This window comes from Chiroxiphia lanceolata, chromosome Z (genome assembly GCF_009829145.1).
Source record: "Chiroxiphia lanceolata isolate bChiLan1 chromosome Z, bChiLan1.pri, whole genome shotgun sequence".
Lineage (NCBI taxonomy): Eukaryota > Metazoa > Chordata > Aves > Passeriformes > Pipridae > Chiroxiphia > Chiroxiphia lanceolata.
The window spans coordinates 64,029,574-64,051,209 of record NC_045671.1 but is presented as its reverse complement, the minus strand read 5'-3'; the positions used below and the strand labels follow the sequence as shown (position 1 = coordinate 64,051,209).

The 21,636-nt window shown below is 40.9% G+C and overlaps 1 protein-coding gene and 1 long non-coding RNA gene across 10 annotated transcripts in view; both read left to right on the top strand.

Annotated features, from left to right (window-relative positions):
* Positions 1 to 21,636, top strand: part of LOC116781168 — an 844,439-nt gene that overhangs the window by 413,598 nt on the left and 409,205 nt on the right. The gene's annotated exons all lie outside the window — the stretch shown is intronic.
* The window catches only part of MOB3B (MOB kinase activator 3B), a 91,378-nt gene that overhangs the window by 9,653 nt on the left and 60,089 nt on the right, over positions 1 to 21,636 (top strand). For all 9 annotated transcript variants that reach the window (XR_004354786.1, XR_004354788.1, XR_004354784.1 and 6 more), the window contains exon 2: positions 10,983 to 11,079. The gene's annotated coding sequence lies outside the window, so the exon portion shown is untranslated. The remainder of the gene's footprint in view (positions 1 to 10,982; positions 11,080 to 21,636) is intronic.

Sequence of the window (21,636 nt, the reverse complement as noted above, 5' to 3'; positions counted from 1 at the left end):
CTGAGTTCACTTGTGTTGCTATCCCATCATCAGGACCACTCCAGCCAGTGTAATGCTGGAATTTGTCTCCCAGTGTCTGGCCAGTGTACTCCTCTGACTGCCATGTCTTTGGGACAGGTTATAGTAGGACTGCAGGTGGCCACCAGCAGGTTAATTGTAAGTGCATAAAGCAATTTCAGCCTTTTGTAATGAACGTTCTGAGGAAGTACCATATAAGCACTGTGGCTTGAAATGAAAGTACTTGATTGGTTCCTGAATATGCACTAGCAAAGTGCCATGTTTCTAGGTACTGCTGGCTTCCTCAAGTGTGGTACCAGTCTTTTTAACTGGTTCCTTTAATCACAGTATGAGAAGTCACTGATAGCTGAAAAAAAGACTGGGTTGAACATTAAGATAAGCAGAAGTTATAAGGCAGATTTGCTTTTCTTCTTGTGGGTATCTTTAAGGATTGCTAAATCTAAAAGTGAACCAAAATGATTTACCTTTATGTTGTTCAGCCTGCATAATTACAGGAATATTTGAAAAGTATTTGAAAATGTTGACACTCAGGAATATTTGGTGTCCTGATTTTTGGCTCAGATAGAGTTAATTTTCTTCCTAGCAGCAGGTACAGTGCTGTGGTTTAGAATCAGTAGGAGGATAATGTTGATAACACACTGATGTTTTGGCTGTTACTGTCAACGACTGTTGTTTCCTGTGCTCTACAAGCAAGCAGGTGCACAAGAAGCCAGGAGGGAGCAGGACAACTGACTAAACTGGCCGGAGGGATATTCCGCACTGTAGTATGTCATGCCCAGTGTATAAACTGAGGGGAGTTGGGCAGGAGCTGCAAATCTATCACTGCTCCAGGACAGGCTAGTCATTGATCAGTGGGTGGTGAGCAATTGTACTGTGCATCACTTGTCCTTCTTGGGTTTTTCCCCCTCTCTCTCATTATTATTGTTCATTATTATTAATAATAATAATATGTAAAAATTTTGTCACTTATAAAACTGTTCTCATCTAGACCCATAGATTTTATTTTTCTTTCAGATTTTCCTTCCCACTGGGGAACGGGGAGGAGTGAGCATGTGGCTGTGTGGTACTTAGTTGCCAGCAGGGGTTAAACCAGATGGGAGCAGTAAAGGAATTCCAAGATGAGATTAGAAAGTATTTTGTTAAAAGAAAAATAAATCCTGTTGATGCTTGGGAAGTCCTGCCATAGTCTGACAGAGTGAAAGATTGCTATGGATAAGCAGTTTCTCTAGCACGCCAGAGCATGACTTCAGCAGTTACGCAGTAGGACCCTACTAATATAGTAATTCTCCCATGATTATTCTTGTTTTGCTTCTGCTGGTGCTAATGGTGTAATATTGTGGGATTGTCACAAATTATCTACACCCAGAGATCTTCAGAGAAGTTAATTTATGAATGAAATTGTAGGAAGGGTAGCTTTGTGTTTGAAAGACTGGACAGAGATACAAGAAGGCTATGGTAGAATTAGTGCATAGATTTGCCACAGATGTCTTTTTAATTTGGTGTACATATGCATGGCTCTTTTGCATTAAATGGAACATGAGTTTAAATTGAGTGAGGACCACTCCTTTCATCCACTAAAGCAACATGAGAAACAGCTTTGTGCCCCATGGCAAAAATGGATCTGATTTGCCGTTCAGCAGTTTTATTCGTTTTTCCTCCCATTGTCATTTCATAGGTGATCCGTGAGCTATTTGGTTGTTGTGAAGAAAAACTAAAATTTCAAGGGAAGATTAAGCAGTATGAGGCAATTGTAGGTGATGAAAGAGAAAATATATTCAGTGTGTATGAACCTTCAGGCCAGTGTTAGAGATCAGAGACCTACTGGCTTTGTGCTGCTTATCTAGGGACAAGTGAGGACAATTGCTTCCTAGGTTAGCTGAGTTGTCTCTGCAGAATACTGTGTGTAACCCTCTACTTTGGGGATATTTGAGGACCCACATGAAGATTATGGTGTTCTAAATTAAAACAATTCTTCCCTGAAAACAGAGAAAGGAGATACATTCTATCTTGTAGTGGAGACCACCTACCCTGAGACCAAGCACTCCACACTGGATGTTTTTTAATCACTTTGTGCAAGTATGGAAGTACTTTGCCTGTGGGAATGAGAAGAGTGGTTTGAACGAGTAAGTCAGAAGCTATACATCTGTGCATTTGTTTCAGTGCTTCAGGCTTTTGTTCTACATTACATTCTTGCCTCTGAAACACCTCTCTGGAGTTTGGTCAAGGGTCCCAGCGTTGCTGAAATAACCATTTTTTTTCTTCTAGTGAGATAGAATATGGTTGTGGGGTTGTGTTGGTTTTGGTTGATTGGGGTTTTTTTTACGTGTTGGTTGGATGTTATGTTTGGGGTTTTTAAAATAGTAATAATGATTTTTAAAATCACTCTATTACAGATTTTGTATGTCTGCAACAAGTGTGAGCATCAAAATATCTTCTTGTGCTCTCATAGGCTATCATGCTTCAGTGAAGGCTAAAGAACTCTTGGACTCTGGATCCCATTTTGTGACAAAGAAGATGAGGACATGAACATTTTGTACCTCACATGGGAACTAAAACAAAATCCAGACGTTAAAGCTGAAGCAACAGGTCTAGTACAAAGGACTAGGAGTCAACTGAATGTAACTGAGATTCCAGATCTGAATTCACTTAAGTGATTCCGAGGTTCAAAGTGTCTTGATTTTCCTGTATTTTAACTACATCTTTACAAAGTTAATATACCTAGTTACTACGTGACTTGGGAGTGTTATTCAGCTTTACGCAGGCTCTTTGTCAGGGTTGTCTAATGGAAGCATTGTGAGAAATGATGAAAAAAAGGAGGAAAAAATGGCTGAGGCCTGATAAATGCAAATCAGTTCTACTTCTGGATAACCCTAAATTCTGAGAAAGAGGCTGCAATAATTTCTAGATTGTCTTTGTTTCTCTCAGTATTGCCCTCTTCTCTTGCTTAAGAAGTAATGGTGAGAAACTGCCTTAGTTTGTATGATAAAAACTTGCCTGCGCTCCACAAGGTAGTGCAGAGAAACACTGGCAGGTGGAGGAGCCTGAGTAACACTTTCCCCAGCTGCCCCCAGCCCCATCACAGGAGCCATCAGCTTATCTCTACAAACCAGACGGAGCACAGGGACACAGTGTGAGGCAAAAAAACAATTAAGAGGATACTGAGGAAGGGCCCTTTCTAGCATTGTCCTGGGGGAGCTTCACCTCCATGGCTTGGGAAACAAATGCATTAAAATGAGTCAATGCTGAAGCACCTCACAGACTTCCTGGGTTTGCTGCCTGGAGGTAGGCAACACATTATGAGATGCAGAGGAAGAGCATTTAGGGATTACACAGGACCTGTTATGGGATGTTTAGGGTAGAAACCAAAGGCAGGGAAAGGAATGGATCTGGGTAGTTTGGGAAGGAAAAAGCATGTGAAAATAGAGGGATACAAATGACTGGTCATGTTTAAAAAGCAGCTGGTCAATACACTTCTCTGTTGTGACCTGCACTTGAAGAGCAGTATGCCCTCTCAATAAACTCCATTTCTAAGTATTTTCCTGCGTGAAGGACTGTTTGACTTTTCAAAGGAATTTCCATCTGGCTGCACTGTCAGACTCTGTGTTAGATTTTTGTGACTCTAGTATTCTCATCTGCTTGCAATCAATTGTAATAAACAGTTAGACTACCATTATTGTTCATCCGTCTGTAAAAAGGTCATCTTGGCAGCTAGTGAAATAGCAGTCATGAAAACACCATGTCACTGACAGAAGATACAAAGTTCCTAATTCTTTCTTACTTGTACTAGTTAGTGCTGTTCCAGTTAAAATTGAATTTTTGTGTTGTGAAGTAAGAAACTAAAATGGCATGCTAGATTTGCTTGGTTTTCCTGCTGAGCAGTGTTTTTCTTTCTGGGAAGAGCATTTCTTCTCTAGGATGTGACAAACCCTTAGGCCTGAATCACAGAATCCAGTAAACATGATAGGGAAGGCTCCACTGATTCGTTTACCCCAACTGCAGAGGAAATGTTTCGTGCTGAAAATGTTTCTAGAGATCTTTGTCAGTCAAAGTACTCCTGGGAGCAAGCCTCTAATAGAGCACAGATGATAGCAAGGTGAAATTTTACTGCACACAGCCAAATTGATCTAATGGTTAGCTCTACCCAAAGAGCTGGTCCTTTTCCTCTCCTGTTTGGCCTTAGGAATGTTTCAGCTTGGGAAACTAATCTGACTGAAAAGCCAATCCCTTTCCCTTTCTCCAAGTGGGGATGATGGTGGTGATGATGACAATTTTTTGCCTGTTTTTCTACCTTGAGCTGGCTAATCGGAGTAGAGGTGGTGCTGGCACACAGGGATGACCAGAAGAACATGTCTATTATTATGGGAGCAGGACCTGTTTTTAAAAGGAGACATGACACTAAGAGGCTGAAAACTGGTATTCTGAGTTTAGGAGCCTGTGCTGTGTAGAAGACAATCTGAAGCAGCTCTGTGATCTTGTCCCGTTGTGACATCCAGAGGAAAGCATTAGCATGGCAAAGTGTCTCAGCTCCTCATCTCTAGTACTGGGATGTGAGACTGGTTACAGAATGTAGAAAAAATCAAAACCATTTCAAACCAAACTAACGAAAAGCTAAAAAACTTACCAATTTAACCTGAGATTTCTGGCTACTGTATGTGTGCTACAGACCTGTTTCTTACAGAGTTGGTGCTAGATACAAATCAGTCTGTGTTGTATATTAGCCTGTATGAGTATTAGAGACTACAAACTTGCATTAATACTATTCCACGATATATTGTTCCACATTAACATTATTAACATAACTTTAGCTCAGTTAGTTATAGCATGGTGCTAATAACACCAAGGTTGCAGGTTCAAACCCTGTGGGCCATTCACTTAAGAGTTAGACTAGATGATCTTTGTGAGTCCCTTCTAACACAGAATATCCTGTGATTTGATGGGTGGACCACTTGGTAGATAAAAAAAATTGTCTAGGTGGTTGCTCTCAAAGAATTGTGATAAACAGCTCAATGTCCAAGTGAAAAGCAGTGATTACCCCTCAGGGGTCAGTATTGGGACCATCAGACTTCAATATCTTTGTCAGTGGGACAAAGACAATGAGATCAGGTACACCCTCAGCAAGTTTGCTGATGTGGTGGGTTGACCTTGGCTGGGCCAGGTGCTCGCCCAGCTGCTCTATCACTGCCCTTCCAGACAGACAGGGGAGAAAGTAAGGTGGGAAAACAACCCATGGGTTGGGATAAGGCTGTTTATTTAAAGCAAAAGCAAAGTGAAGGCTTGGGCACATACAAGCGAAGCAAAAGGCAGCACAGTTTATTCTCTGCTTCCCATCAGCAGTGATGTCCAGGCACTCCCGAGAAGCAGGGCTTCAGCACACGTGATGGTTCCTCAGCAGGCAGCCATCAGACAATGAATGCCCACCTTCCTGCTCCTTGCCTTGGCTCTTATATCTGAGCTGACGTCACATGGTATGGAATATCCCTTTGGTTGGTTTGGGTCAGCTGGCCTACTTGGGTCCCCTCAGAGGATCTTGCCCTCGACTGAGGAAGGAATGTTACAGCACTGATGCTGTGCTGCCCTGCTCAGCAGGAGCCAAAACACCGTGTATTATCAACACCCTTCTAGCTGCCAATGCAAAGCACAACACTGTGAGGGCTACTATGGGGAAATGAACTCCAGCTCAGCCAGACCCAATACAAACTCCACTCCTTATTCCATACCATTTACATCATGCTCAGATCCCGTATCTGACTATCTCCTGTGCTTTCACAGATGGTTTTTTATGGCCTTCTTCCACCTCTTCAGATCTTGTGCTCCATTCTGTTGGGATGTGTATGCAGGGCAGGAGAAGCAATTATCATTCCACCTCTTGCCTTTGTGAATCACATATTTAAGAATTTTAAATCCCACATTCATCACACAACCTTCCCTTGCATAAACAAAGACAAAAAACAACCAGAACAGAATATAGTGAAACTTGCCCTCACCAAAAATCAAATAACATCGTCATAACACCAAACTAAAGGGGACAATTTACACAAAATCCACCCGTTGTACCTTTACCACAATTACAGGAAAAACTCCCAACGATCATTTCATTCTCTAACATTTTTCAGTACTTGTTTTGCCAGTTACCTCTCCCAGTTACTATCTTTATCTCAAAATCCTTATGACTTCCCCATATGGGCCACCAAAAAGACTGTAGTGGGTTGACCCTGGCCAGATGCCAGGTACCCACTAAAGCCACTCTCTCGCTCTCCCTCTGCAGCTGGAACAGAGGAGAGAGAAAGAAACAGCTAAGGATTCATGAGTTGAGATAACAGCTGATTACCTTCATGGGCAAAACAGACTCAAAGTACTTAAATTTATTACTAACAGGATAATAGCCAAAGAATGAGAAATAAAACAATCTTAAAAACACCTTCTCCTCACCCCTCCTGCCTTCCGTGTTCTCCCTCCTCCCCCCCAGCAGTGCAGGGGGATGGGAATAGGGGTTGCGGTCAGTTGTTGTTTCTGCCACTGACCAGAGAGAGGAGTCCTTCCTCTGCTCCTGTGGGGTCTCTCCCATGGGAGACAGTCCTTGATGGACCTCTCCAATGTGAGTCCATCCCTCGGGCAGCAGCTCTTCCCAAACTGCTGTCCTGTGGGTCACTTCTCCATGGGATGCAGTCCTTCACCAGTGAGTGGTACCGGAGTGGGTCCCCCACAGGGCTATAAGTGCTACCCGGGAAAAACCTGCTCCAGCGTGGGCTTCCCTCTCCACGGGCTGCAGGTTTCTGGCAGGGCCCTAATCCATCTTGGGCCTCCCACAGGGTCACAGCCTCCTTGGGATATCCACCTGCTCCAGCATGGGCTCCTCCATGGGCTGCAGGTGGGTCTCTGCACCCCAATGCTCCTCCATGGGCTGCAGGGGCACAGCTGCCCCACCATGGTCTACACTACGAGCTGCAGGGCCTCAGCTCTGGCACCTGGAGCACCTCCTGCCCCTCCTTCTGCACTGACCTTGGTCTCTACTCCGCTCTTCCCTGGCTGGAATTCTTTCTGTGCAACAGCCTTCTTTTCTTAATTATATTATCACAGAGATGTTACTGTTACTCCTGATTAGCTTGGCCTTGGCCAGTGGCAGGAAGCCCATCCTGGAGCCGGCTGGCATTGGCTCCACTGGACAGGGGAAGCTTCTGGCAGCTTCTAACAGAAGCCACTCCTGTAGCCCTCCCACTACCAAAACCCAGCCACACAAACCCACTACATTCCACAGCACCCAAGCTATGTGCTATGATCGACACTGGAGGGAAGGAATGCCATCCAGAGGGACCTGGACAGACTTGAGAGGCGGGCCTGTGCGAACCTCATGAAGTTCAACAAGGCCAAGTGCAACGTCCTGCACCTGGGTCAGGGCAATCCCAAGCATAGAGACAGGCTGGGTGGAGAATGAATTAAGATGCCCTGTGGAGAAGGACTCAGGGATGTTTGTGGATAAAAAGCTCAACATGACCTAGCACTGCACACTCACAACCCAGAAAGCTAACTGTGTCCTGGGCTGCATCAAAAGCAGCATGGCCAGCAGGGCGAGGAAGGCGATTCTGCCCCTCTGCTCTGCTCTTGTGTGACCCCACATGGAATACTGCAAACAGTTCTGGGGTCCCCAACACAAGAAAGACTGGACCTGTTGGAGCCAGTCAGGAGAAGAGTCACCAAGTTGATCATAGGGCTGGAGCACCTCTCATATGAAGACAGGCTGAGAGAGTTGGGACTGTTCGGCCTGGAGAAGAGAAGGCTCCAGGGACACCTTATAGCACTTTCCAGTACCTAAAGGGGCTTTACAAGAAGGCTGGAGAGTGACTTTTCACGAAGGCATGTAGTGATAGGACAAGGAGGAATGGCCTTAAGCTGAAGGATGGCAGGTTTAGGCTAGACACTAGGAAAAAATTCTTTACTGTGAAGGTGTAACAGGTTGCCCAGGGAGGTTGTGGACTTCCCACCCCTGAAGGTGTTCAAGACCAGGCTGAATGGGGCTCTGATTAACCTGGTCTAGTGGAAGGTTCCCTGCCCACAGGAGGTTGGAACTGGATCATCTGTAATGTCCCTTTCATCCCAAACTATTCTATAATTCTGTGTGGTGAGTGATCATGTTTTTCCTTAGTGTGATCAGTAGGCTTGTTTTCATCCCCGTCCAGCTGCTAATTTTGTGTGCTCTGAAGGACTGAGTTTCATTCTGAGATTTGAACTGCTCTGTCAAACATCATTGAAGCAGGATGACGGTTTGGAAGGTTATTGTTAGCAAGACAGACACTTGCACTGTGTAGAGTCCCAGTCTTGTTTCTGGGAAATCAGTTGATAAATGTAATAGAGATATAATTACATATTTCACTTTAAAAGTTCTTATAAATTAATAGCACACATAGATAATATGTCTTTGGAATTAAGTCTAAGCAATTATTGTCAAGTGTAGCTGCTGTGGACTTTTGTGAACTATTGTGAAACAAGGTGAGAACTGAGAATATTTACATTGGCTTGGTTTAACAACAAGAGTCCTAACCATTACAAATTCTTCTTGTTCACTGGGGTGGATTTTGTTGTTGTTGTCTTGTTTATTTTGGGGGGGTTGTTTTTGGTTGGGATTTTATTTTTTTTTCTAGTATCCCCATCTCATCATGTTGTCTCTGTCTATGTGTCCTATCTCCCCTCTTCCCCCCATGTATTAGTATTTCAGATTAGCTTTGTTTCCCCTGGGGAGTTAGTCATATATGAAAATGGTCATTGCCAGCAGTTCTAAAAGCCTGCCTTGCTGATGATTTTGGCTAAAGAATGAAATTTTGAATAGTCACAGTAACACTTCTCTCTGTGGCTGATGGATTATCAAGTAAAAAGTTGTTGTTGAAGGCTCTCATAAGCCTTGCCGGGGATGTGTGATCACATAGATTCCTGCAACAGGACAGATTCCAGGTTGGGAACAACTCATGTAGCTCCGTGAAAATAAGACTATCTGTTGCCTGTCTGTCATGTGCATAGAAGTACCTAGGGTACCATCCATTCTCACAGAATCACAGAATGGGTAAGGTTGGAAGGGACCACAGTGGGTCATCTGTCCCACCCTCCCTTCACACTACAGCAGAAACAGTTTGGACTTCCTGCTTGAAGACCCCTAATGGATTCAGTGATATTCAATTCACTTGCTGTGTAGATTGTGACTCCAGAGTGAAAACTATTGGTACTGCGTTGTTTGATACTTAGAATTTTGCAGAAGTCTGTCCGTGAAAGAGCTAGATGTGTTTCCTAAGCCCTTTCTTAGTCTTTGCTCACTAAGAGATTGATTGGACTATATGGGAGAAGATCACTTCTGGAATTAGTGAGTTGGCATATGTGTCTTTTAATTCAATGCAGTTAGTGGTCATTGATGCCAAGGCTTATTTTGTGTCGTGTGCTTAGCACACATGACAGGCAACTGAACAGGCTAGCACATGATAGATCAGTGTTTTATTCAGAACACAGAAACTTTTGATGTGCTGGAGCTGTGAATCAGTTCACTGTAATGCTTGTTTCAAAGTCTATTGGAAGGACAGCTTTAAAACCCTTGATGAATAAAAAGTGTGGGTGTCTGGATTTCTCCCTGGACACTCGCATGTCAGGCAAAGAGAGGTACTATGGCAAACTGCCCCAACAAGCTGCATTGCTACAGATATACTCATCCCAATTCCACAGGGATTGACACTGACCGAACAGCTACACCATCAATCTCAAGCCTAGTAGTCACCTTCTCTGAACCATATATTGTATTAGCTACATGGATTTGTACCAACATTGTGATTAGCGTAAATGTTGAATGCTGCAAGTTGAATGTAGCTGTGGGCCCCAAGCCCCACCTATTTCTGACAGGTTAGCAATCATCTGAGAGATTGATGATTTCCTGGACAAACTAAACCTGGGCTCAGTGAATATGTCCCCCTTAAGTCAAGTACTACTGTTGACTTAAAAATAACCTGACTTGGAGATCCTGAGAGCTGTAAACTTTCCTAAAGCTTCTTTCTTTAATGCTCCTGTTGTTCTTACAGAGATTTATAGCAGAAACTTAGCACTAATGAGAGAGGAATTTAAACCAATAACAGTATTTTACTGTCAGATGTAAACCACTCACCTACTACGTAACAACATACTGAAGGGGTTAAAACTTCTTTATAAGTGGTACGGCCTGGAGCTGCTGTTCATGCAGCAGGATTTATCTGCTGTGGAACACCTCTATATTGAAGGGTGAAGCAACTGAAATTTCTCTTGCAGGTTCTAAACCACAAGGTGTTACCAGGTGAACCCATGAAGTACACTACTGTTTGGGCAGGTGTGTCAGTTTTGATTACCTGCAGCTGGTAAAAAAAACCTTGACTTGTCATCCAGGTCCTCCACACTCTCTACATCGTAGGAAAATAAATACTTGCACAGTTCTGATACTAACAACATATTTTCTGTCAACAAACTCTTGTGTCTTGACAAGGTGATGAAGAGAAGTAACTTCCAGGTAACCTGCATCAAATTTCTGTGGTGCTAAAAGAGTACGGTTTTTCTTGCATTATTTCCCATTTTTTTTAGATTTAAAGAGTATCTTGAGAAGTGAAGGTAGAGTGCTGTTCTGGCTTTATGGCTTTTTCTACCCTCTTGTCTCCTTGTTGTGGGTTACTTTGCTTTTTAGAGGTCTTACTTCATCCACAAAGTGATGATTACGGATCAGAAAGATGGTTTGTTAACTTGGTGGGTGATTTCTGGTTTGTTTTGTTTGGGTTTTTTTTTCTCCTGTGTCTTATACAGCAACTTAATTCAAAATGCTCTACAGGGAGAGTGTTGACAACTATTGCTGCCTACCAAGCAACTAATAATTATGTGATGCACCTATTCCAACTCCAGCATGGGATAAGAAGGAAGGGAAACTCCCAACACTCAGTGCTTAGCACTGACATACTTTTTTTTCTACTGGACAGATTTTGGCCAGAAGGATTAAATCTTTGCATCTCTGTAAAGAAATTTGGGAAGGGATACTCACATACACCTCTGGATCTTGAGCAAAGAAGATAAATGGTAAGCTGTTTCTAAGGAGTTTATTTTAAGGAATATCCTTATAAGTATTATGTACACGTATAAGTAATATATTTATAAATATAATGCATGGTATTTCTAACAGGGTCTTGAACAAAGTAATTTCCTGGGTTAAATTACTTTTTTCCTTGATTTTGTTGTGGTTGTCAGCACGAGCAGTGTTAATGGTAAAAGGATACCTGATTTCTACCTTCAACAGGATAGTGATAATTTAGATTGAGGATTTATTTTGTTTTCCTGTTCCAAAGGACTTGGTTCCAGAAAATCATTCACTGTGGTAGAGTCCAAAGCTACACACAAGGTGTACAAAAATCACCTGAATATGTTCAGACATTCAGAGAACTTTACTCCAGGTGTCCCAAGGGGGATCAGTAACTTTTCTGTTAATCACCCATTGATGGACAGATGTGCTATGTTGAAAAGAGGCTGTGTCTTGGAATCTCAGGAGGTTTTGCGTTTTCTCTCATCAACTAAATTGCCCCTTGGTACCATTTTTCTTTTTCTTCCTCAGAACTCACTGTTTTCAGACAATTATCTTAGGCAATGCTTTAGAAATCTCTTCAGTCTGAAAATTTCCTTTGGAAAGTGGTGGAGTTTCCACAGATAAGAAACAAGACAGTGAAGAAGAGGTGGCTGTTGTGCAGTTCAGTGAAGGACTGGAGTACTTGCAAGAGGCAAAGATGAACTCAGAAAGTAAATCAAATTCATCCTTTTCCATCTATCCCAAAAAATCTAATGAGTCAGGTTTATATGTTTTCCAATAACTTGAGCTGGCACCTTCTACTTTTACTGTTTTCTGCTCTGCTTGCAGGTTGAACATGCTAGTTTAATAATCATGACATGCCTATTGTAGTTTAATGACACTGAGACTCTAAGAATAGTGCAATTTCTTAGCAGACCACAGAAAAAAAATCCGTGAGGGATTAGAAGATGTCAAGTTTGTGCTGTCCATTTTTCTGGCATCTGAATGTCCAGACATTTCATTTCCAGTGTGAATCTATTAAATCCAAAAGACATCATTATTCAGTGGAAATCAGGACATATGTTGTTTTGTTGAGCAGGTTCAAGCTGAGTTAAACAGTGGTGCCAAAGTCTGCTTAAAGAATGTGTTTGGAGTCTAGCTTTATGAACAGATGGCAACTCCAAATGAGGCAACCGTGTTTTTCTTTCTAGGTCTGCTATTGGCCTGGTGTGTGACCTTGGACAAATGACTTGCTCTCATGCTTCTTGCTTTCATTTGCTGTTCCCACAGCACTTGAGGAAACGTATTTTTTTACACGAGACTCTGGGATTGGTTTTGATAAGGTTTTTGTGGTTATATCTTACAGCAAAGAGAGCACTCTTTTGAAAACCTGGTCTTTCACTATTATCATGAAGTAGCTTTTATAATTTGATTTATTTTTGTTTTATTGTACTGATAAAAATACCAAACACAACTTAATTACATTAATGACCTTTATAGAATTATAAAGAAGGAACATCCTTCTTGGATTGTACAGCTCATTATACTTGCAGGTGTAGTTTCTTACCTCCTAGATTTTTCTGGTGTGTTCTGTTAGCAGTGTACTGCTTTCTGCAGTGTCACCAAATGTGACAGACTGCAGGGGCCGTGTGCTTCCGTTGGGCATGTAGGGGATGAGAGAATCCTAAAGTGTAACATATAGTTTGCATGATATTGGTGACGTTCCATTTTAATCCCTGAACAAAATCCTACTTCAAAACTACCTTTAAGAGACCTCATCTTGCAAGAAAAGTGCTTAGGCTGAAAAGCCTTCTGCTGAAGCATCTTGTCTGTGCTGATGGAGAAAAAGAATAGGATGAGCCTCAAAAAATTTAATCAGACTATCCTGAGTTAGAAGGGACCCACAAGGATTGTTGCAGCCTGACTCCTGGCTGGTATCTCTAGTGCACAGCACAGTGAGTACATGTCCTTTAGTGTTCTGAGAGTGGAGGAGCAAGTAAAAAAAATTTTTACTTTCAAAATCCTTTGCAAGTGAAGTGACTTTGCATTCCTTCCTGACTACCTATCTAGGCAGCTTTTATTCCTCTTTAATGAGGGGTCTGGAGGATGCAGAACTTTCCTTCTGCTTTTTGCTTTAGAAAATCTTGAGTTCTGGTGTGTGCTGCTTTACAAAATGCAATCACCCAAATGAAAGTCCCAGGCTACTTTTTTTAGGCATGATTACAAATTATAATAATCCATCTCGTAGCAGTACAACTGGAGCAGGAGCTGTGAGATGCTTGTGTAACTGAGCTCTCCTACTCAAACAAATAGATTTGCTGCAGAGCCAGTCTCCAAAATTCTCAAGGCTTTCCCATTGAAACAGGCTGCAGAACCCATGTGGCACAAAGGTGCAGAGTCTGCTGTGATAACCTCAGTAACTGATACCTCTTTTCCAGGTGCTATGTTCTGTATCATAATGTAAACTAACATGTTAACAAAACAAAACTTACTAAACAAATAACGACCTGAAGAGAGTGCTATGCATCACCAATACAGCTTTGTTTTCCAAAGTCTGTCCTATCTTCCTTATCTAGGAACTAGTTAGGATTAAGAGATGGTCATAGCTTGATGTCTGCTAAGAGAAAATAGATACAAGAAGTTAATTTACGCTGCAATAGAAAGCTTCACACAATAATAGGGAGTGAATGTGATTTATTAGGTAAAGGATTTAGGCTTGAGAGTCTGAATTCAACTGGTTAGACCCTTTTAGTATAATGCCTAGTGTCATATGGCAACGTATTCAATACAACAAAAATAAAATAAGGTGCCTACTGGGAGCCTGTATTTGTAAGGGCGTGAGTGGAGGCTGCGTAAGATCATTTCAAGCTGTCAATTGTCTTGATTCTAACTGTAATCCCTCTGTATTTTACCACTACCCAATGCCTCATCCAAGAAGAAATAAATACCCAGGACTTAAGTATTTTGCTATGAAAATAACCACAGAGAATCACAGAATTACAAAATCAGCTAGGTTGGAAAAGACCTCTATGATCATCGAGTCCAACCTTTGACCTAACACCACCTTGTCTACTAGACCATGGCCCTCAGTGCCACATCCAGCCTATTCTTAAACACCTCCAGGGATGGTGACTCCACCACCTCCCTGGGCAGCCTATTCCAATGCCCAGTCACTCTCTCTGTAAAGAACTTCTTCCTAATGTCTAACCTAAACCTCCCCTGGTGCAGCTTAAAACTATGCCCTCTTGTTCTGCTGGTGGTTGTCTGGGAGAAGAGACCAGTACCCACATGGCCTACCCAAGAGCTTTAGGTTTTGCCATGTTCTCACTCATGGCAGTGGCAGCTGCTCTTTTTCCTACTGGACTACTGTATTTATCTGTGTCAGGGCCACCAGTGTTCTGCATAATGGGAGCACTGATAGCCTGAACACAATGCTAGACCAGTGTGCTCCAAAGGGCCAAAAGGCCTCCCTGGCTTTCATACTGTGAGGAGTGTAGTGTAGTGACACTTCCAGGACTGGGCTGGGCTGGTAACCACAACGCCAACACTTTTTTTGTCCTTGTGCAGCGATGAAGCATCAGAGCCAGCCAGGTCAGTTGGTTTAGGTGATCAGGCTGTGCTCAGTATGGAATTGGCTCACTGGCAGATGATGCATTATCCCTGTAAATCATACAGTCAAAATTTGTTCAGTCCTATGCTGTTTCTGAATTTAGTCCATTTTCCACCATGTCAGTGCAGAAGCATAGTTGTCTTCTTTTCTGTTCTTCATGAGTGGCTTCCTACTGAATTAAGCTACTCATAGGTAACTGAGAGTTTCTGGGGTTGCTTGTTAAGAACTTTGTTCATGTATTATTTTGGTTTAATATGTGTGATTGTTTATTATGCCATGTAATTTGACATATTGTCCAGAAAAGTGGAGTTGCTGAGTTGCTATTTGTAATCATTATATTTCTAAGGCAGGGCCATTAGCTGTTCTTAGTATGGGCTTGTGCTCAGCAATGCACTAAATTAAACTGATGAATACTACGTTGTTGCGTTGTTCATATTGCCCTGTCACTTGTAAATTGTGGGATTTAATTATGTCCTAATTATTGTTTTTATATTGCTACAGTAGTACTATCAGGCATTCATATTAAATTCAGCACAAACTGTACTGTTTGTAATGATCAAAGCTAATCTTTAGACAGGTCAGACTTGTTTTATTAGTCAAACTAAAGGAATGGATGTACAATGATCCAGTATATTTCATCAGATGAGAAAGATATTTTTTCAAATGTGTCTTAGACTCTTAAATTCCAAGATTTTTTTTTTCAAAAGCCCTTGATGGGAAGCCCACAAAAAGTTAGATCCACTGAAAATATATTTTTGACATGATTTTTCATGTTGGAAGGCCAAATCTTTGTTTACCCTGTAGACTACTCTCTTATCTCTTACACTAGGTAGAAAGAAGACTGAATTACCATTAGTGGGCTGGTTTAGTAGAATACTATAGAAAGGAGCAATTGCAAGCAATTCTGAAATATTAAATCATCTTTAAGAACCGTTTCTTAAAACTTCATAGTTAGGAGGTCCTTAACATCCCATTGCATCTCATGGTTGACAGGTAAAGTATTTCCGGAAATGTTTTTTTTTCCTTCAACAAAAACAGGTAAAAGGGACTGTTACTATTTTGTAACATTTTGTATACTACAATGTTCCATAGAGTCACTGTCGCAGTGTTCCTCCGAACGAACCTACAACACTGCTAGCAGATACTTTTTTCAGATCTGTAAACATGGGAGAACCTGTATGGGTATGATAGTAGAGAAGACTGATACTCAGTCTGCGAAAACTGATGTAGAAAATTAACTTGAAATTCTAACAAGTAAGAACATGTTTACCTACAAAAAGACATTGCATTACTTTAAGAAGGTGTTAAATTGATTGTAAATTTGTCTTCATGGGATGGTTTTGTGCTATTCTGTGCTTCTTTTTACCTCCATCTTGGGAAAACAAAGCATGCTTCAGTTCCTATTCTCTGCTTAGGGCAACTGTAGCTAAAATGAGAATTTGTCTTTATATTCAAAGTTTATTCCTGAAGATCTTTTCTGTGTTTATGTTAGTGTTTCAACTCAAAGTAGACAGTAGAATAACAGCAGGAGTTGGTTTAGATTTCCAGGATACTGAGGCCTGGATCAGTGAGCTGCTTCCTTGTATTCCTCATAGATGTCCCCTTTCCTCAGTCGATTTCATTATACATTCACTTAAAAAAAGCAGTTGAACCAATTCACTTCTTTGGGTTGCTGCCTGCACTTTGGAATCTGTTCCAGCAAAGTCTCATCTTTTAATGCTCCTGCGAACAGTAGTACAGCAGCACACTATTTGCACTCTAGCCTAATTCATCTGATAATGTCTTAGAACCCAAAACATTATGAAGTCTTAAGCAGACAAGAAGCATAAAGCTTGACGTAATGTTTCCTGCATTTTTTCAGTGAAGCTGTTCTGTAACATCTGCCTGATAGCTGAATAAACCATGCAATTAATTTAACAGTCCTAATGATAAAGGGACAGAGCAGAAGCGAGCATATAAGGTTACCCCTTACTACTTAGCAGCCATATGTTGAAATCTCTTTTGTGCAAGGCACATTTCAGGTGTGGAGTATGCAGTTTCACAGCCTAGATAGAGTATCTCTGCCACACAGGTGAAATATGAGTCAGTATATTGAAAGACTGCTGTCAACAGTTTAGTTTTATGTGTCCAACCTGCCACAGGTAACATCTGTTCTGAGGAGTTTTTCAGGGTATTAGGTCATTAGGCTTAAGGGGTTTTGAATGTGTGTATTAGAAATTAAGGTTATATTCTGCCTCCGTGGGTATGTCTCCTGAAAAATTGGTGATTACATCAAAGACACGAGCTTTGAATAAAATCCGTAAGACGTAAAGGGAACCTGTTGTATCTTTGTAGACCAGAACAGCTACATACTGCATCTACATACCTCTCCGTAGATGTAACCTGCTTCATGAAATTATACTGGAATAGTACAGTTTGCATGGGGCCTACACCATTTTGGAAGCACTCTTAGTTTTTATTGTATTCACAAGATTTAGCAACATGTTTATAGTAAAGTAAATCTCAGTTAACCCATTAGGGAGGTGTGAATGGATTTCTGAAAGTTATCTGTTGTGGAAATGTATTGACATGACCCTTTTACTGCTGCAAGCTTAATTTAACTGGTTCTGTTCAATACAGTGATTGAACAGATATATTTGAATCTGAATGTATGCTTGCATTGTAAGTTAGGTCTTTATTTTTACATATTTAGGGTGTTGCAAGTTTTGTCCATTGGTTTGACTAATTTTTTTTTTTCTTTTAGTAATTACTGGAAAATATAGTGCCAGTGTCCATATTCATTTTACAATAAAGAATTCGGAGCTGAAAGAAACAGAAGAATGATGATGCTTAGCAGAATTTGGAAAATCCTGATTTTCTGGCAGTAGTAGATTATTCCATTGTAATTATAACTGGTGTATTCAGAATTTGAAGTTTCTCCTGTATTTTATCAAGTTCTTTATAGTGACCATGTTCTCTAAATTTATATATCACTTAATAAATCACACTTTTCATGCCAGTTTAGTCAGGTGTATTAAATAATGAATCACAAAGAAGTGTGTTTTATCTTGAATTCCCATGTGTGTCACATCAGTCTGGCTCTGGCCTAAATGGAGCTAATGTCCTTTTATTTTAGAGTAAGCAGGTGAAGAATTGCATGATAGGTTCTGGTCTTACAGGCTTTATAACCTGTAATATGTTGTCCTGTTCTTAAAACAGGAAGTCCACAAGGAAAATAATCCTCTAATTGCATGTACTCCCACACATATGCAATAATTTAATAACTGAACCTATCTGAACATGGTGATATAAAGGACAGCAAATGTAGGTGGTTTACACGATCTTTGTTTGTTTGCTTGATTGTTTTCCATAGTTGAAGCTGGGGTTAGCAACTCAATAGAGACAAAATGGGGTGTAGCCAGCAGTCTTTGCTTTAGTGCCTGCTCTCAGCCTTCTGAACTGATGTTTAGCTGACAGTTAAACCAAAGCCTGGTGCAGTTTCTGGATGAGTGAAGCAGAGGAGAAAGGAAAAAAAGCGCAAGGCAAATGAAGAGGGTGTTTTGAAAGGAAGACAGGAATAGAAGGGATATAAATTATAGAGAAAGAAAAAAGAGGGAAGCATTTTGGAATCTTTGTCTGATCTTACAGCATCACTGAGATATGCGTTTGTAGCATATGAAGCAATATGGGAGAAACTGTCTATTAATTACCATCCCATTGGCTGTAATAATGACATCTGCAGATACACCTCCAATGTTTTGCACCTTGGTACTCCTTAGATATTACTGGTGGCTCCTAAAGAAATATCTCGAGTTGAAGTTTCAAGTCTTGCAGGAACCAGAGTAGTGATCTCCAAGTTAGTGGCTCCCTCAAAAAACTGCTTGCTTAGAAGCTTGGTTGTTTGGCTTGCTTGGGTTCTCGCTTATTTTTCTAAAGGAAATTTGGACTTCAATCCCTGACGTGTTAGGAGAGGGATTCAGCCTTCTCAGTCAGTCATCTGTGTGGCATTCTTTTCAGAGAACAGATGTATTATTTGGGAGTACTCTTGGATTCTGTGGATTGCTGCCTCAAAAATTCTGATGGCATCTGCCTCTCTCATAGCAGATACTGTGTGTGATACAGCTGGGTATACTCAAATAATTTGGGACTGGATCAAAACCATAAACGTATGGAATGCATTGAGTGGCAAAAGATGTAATTGAAATGGGATAAAGAATAGCAAGGTAGCAATGCAATTTCCTAATCACTTATATATGAAGCAATCAAAACGATGAAAGCATCCTAATGGGCAGTAGGTCTAAGGCTGTTTTGGCTTAATGCTAATTTAGGAATAAATTACAAGTGCTAAAATTTGTGTGAATTTAATCAGCATTCTCAGTATTGTTAAAGATTCTATCAAATGGATAAAATGAAATGTTAGAATAAATATAATAAAGCTGTGTAATAGAAATACTAAATATGTAGCGGAAAAAAAGTATCTCAGCATCATTATTTTTTGCATGTTGAAGCATGTGTGTTTCTAGCAGGAAGTAGGAGAGGAAAAGAGATACAGAACCTGGGCACAGAGACATTCAGCAATATAACATATACTTTTTTTTCTGTTGTGATGTGAGACTGCATTTAGGCTGTGGTCTGGATGAATGGGTGAAAAGCCTGGTGCTGATCCAAGTGCTTCCCATTTGGAAGACTGTACAGAAGCGAGGGGAAGGCTGTGGTAGGATAGAAAGCTCAGGTGCTCATCATCTTCTAAGAATAAGCAGTAAGTGATGTTTTGAGAGGATATTCTTTATTGTTGTTTTTCTACAGTTAAATACAATTAGCTTGAATGTATGAATTATGATTTGGATAAGGTTCTCCAGATTATCTGCAGATATTGTATCTTGAATACTTCTTTGATTTTCTTTTAAGACAGTGTTTCAGCAGCAGAATATTAATGCACAGTAAAGTGCCAAATATTCAGACTCTCAAATTGGGGGTGACCTGTTAAAAGAATATGATAGAAGACTCAGATTAAGTGCGGGTAGTGCAGACAGTACAGGGCTGTTTACCCCAATGACTTCTCCACCATTGTGCTGGCTTTCCTACTCACCTGTTTTCTCTCTTCAGTGATCTGGGTTTTGGGGTTTTTTTTGGTTGGTTGGTTGGTTGGTTTTTGGGTTTTTTTTTTTGTTTGTTTGGTTGGTTGGTTTGTTTGTTTGGTTTGGTTTGGTTTTTTTTTTTCATTTCTTTCTCGGGGTGAGTCTTGAGGTGCTGGGTTTTTTTGTGGTTATTGGTGTTTTATTCTGAGGGGTTTTTTGTTCCTTTGGGGTTTTTTGTTGTTGTTTTTGGTGGTTTTTTTATTTGTTTGTTTGCTATAATTACTCTGAACCAACCTCTGCTTCTGATGTCTTAAGTGTCATGTGAGTGTTTGAGTTGTATGCAATATTACTTTGAGGGAATAGGAATCTTTCTGGTATGTAGGTGATATGTATGTGTTCAGAGGTATACTGGAGGTGCTGTGAATCCCTCCACTGCTGTAATCATTGTAACCACCTGTTACTTTGTACATGTCTTTGATAAGACAGTCTGTCCTGCAATGTATGTTCCCCAGCATCTACACTTAGTTAACAAGTGCCAAGATTTGGGACTGCCTTTTAGCAGTTTCCACTAAAATTCTTCTGTGAAGTCATGGGATGAGATGTGGTGTAAAGTGGCCTTAAGGTTTCAAGGGTTCATGAGGAAACATTCATGAGGAACTTCCCTACTGACATTTTAATTATTCCCCAAGAAAAAGTTTTTAAAGGTGTTGCTCTGTTTGAAGCCTGAGATAGGTGAAGACCTTCCTGTTGAGTAGCATGGGCTACACACAAAAAATGTACAAGTAGAAACAAGAAGCTATTAGGTTTCCTTTTTAATTGGTCAGAAATTGTTGGGGATGTGATGTGGAAAACATGCTGCATAAACTAGTTCTGTAGGAGGAAGTTTAGCAGCCTGACAACTCCCACATTCAAACTGTGCCAGCTACCTAGTCAGTTTTTGATAAAAATCAGCAATTGGCTCTTGGTTAAAGCTAAACTGAGCAGTGCCAGGCTGTGGGGAACCCTGTAGTAGAAAGCGGAGTCCTTCAAATGGACTTTCAGAGATTGTCAGCTGTGCTTTCCCTGTGTGCTGGCAGCTGTGGCTGCATAAGTACAAGAAGTTCTCATTCATTTTGCTTCGGAGGAAACTGCTTGCTGTGGTTGTAGGGAAGAGAACCCATCTTAACCCTCCCTGCTGGTTACTTTCATATGTTGAATGAATAATGATTTTTGTTCCTTTTTTTTTCTGTAGTATTGGGTATTTACTAACCACAGCTGTGGGCAACTTGGTTTGAGAAGCGAGATTATTAACTTTCACTGAAGGAAGTTTTCCTCTTTTCATACCTTTTGAGAGCTTGGTCCTGTGTATCTGTCACAGTAAATCTTTTGTGTGCGTAGTTAGAAGCAGAGATAGTGCTGTATGAGAGTTACTCTAACCAGAAGCTCTAAAGACTAATCAAACACTGTACTTCTTCCTATAAAGTGCTTACCACAGGGACAAACTTAAAAAAAAACAACACCCAAACCTTCCTTCCAGATCAGTTTGTGATTAGTTTTGTTTACTGTGTTAAATGCCTTCTGAATTACAATACGGGTTAAGCACTATGCAGAAAAGGCTTTGAAAGTAGTTTGGTTCACTAGAAAAGCAGAGTCATAAACTGGTCACTTTTCAGTGTATAGAGGGAATAAGACAGTTCCACAGCTCTTCTCTAGAACATACTGCTAGCACATTGGTCCTCTAGTGCTGGTACTTTATGGTCTGTGCAGAGCTATCCAGTCAATATGGTTCTGGTTAGTTAATATCTGCTAAACTGCATTAAGGGGCAGCACATTTTTTTTTCTGTCCTAAACTCTCTCCAGGTGAACAATCCTCCTTACACCAACAGTTGTATAGTGAATTGGAGAGGAGGCTGGCAGTCCTTGGAGGAGGT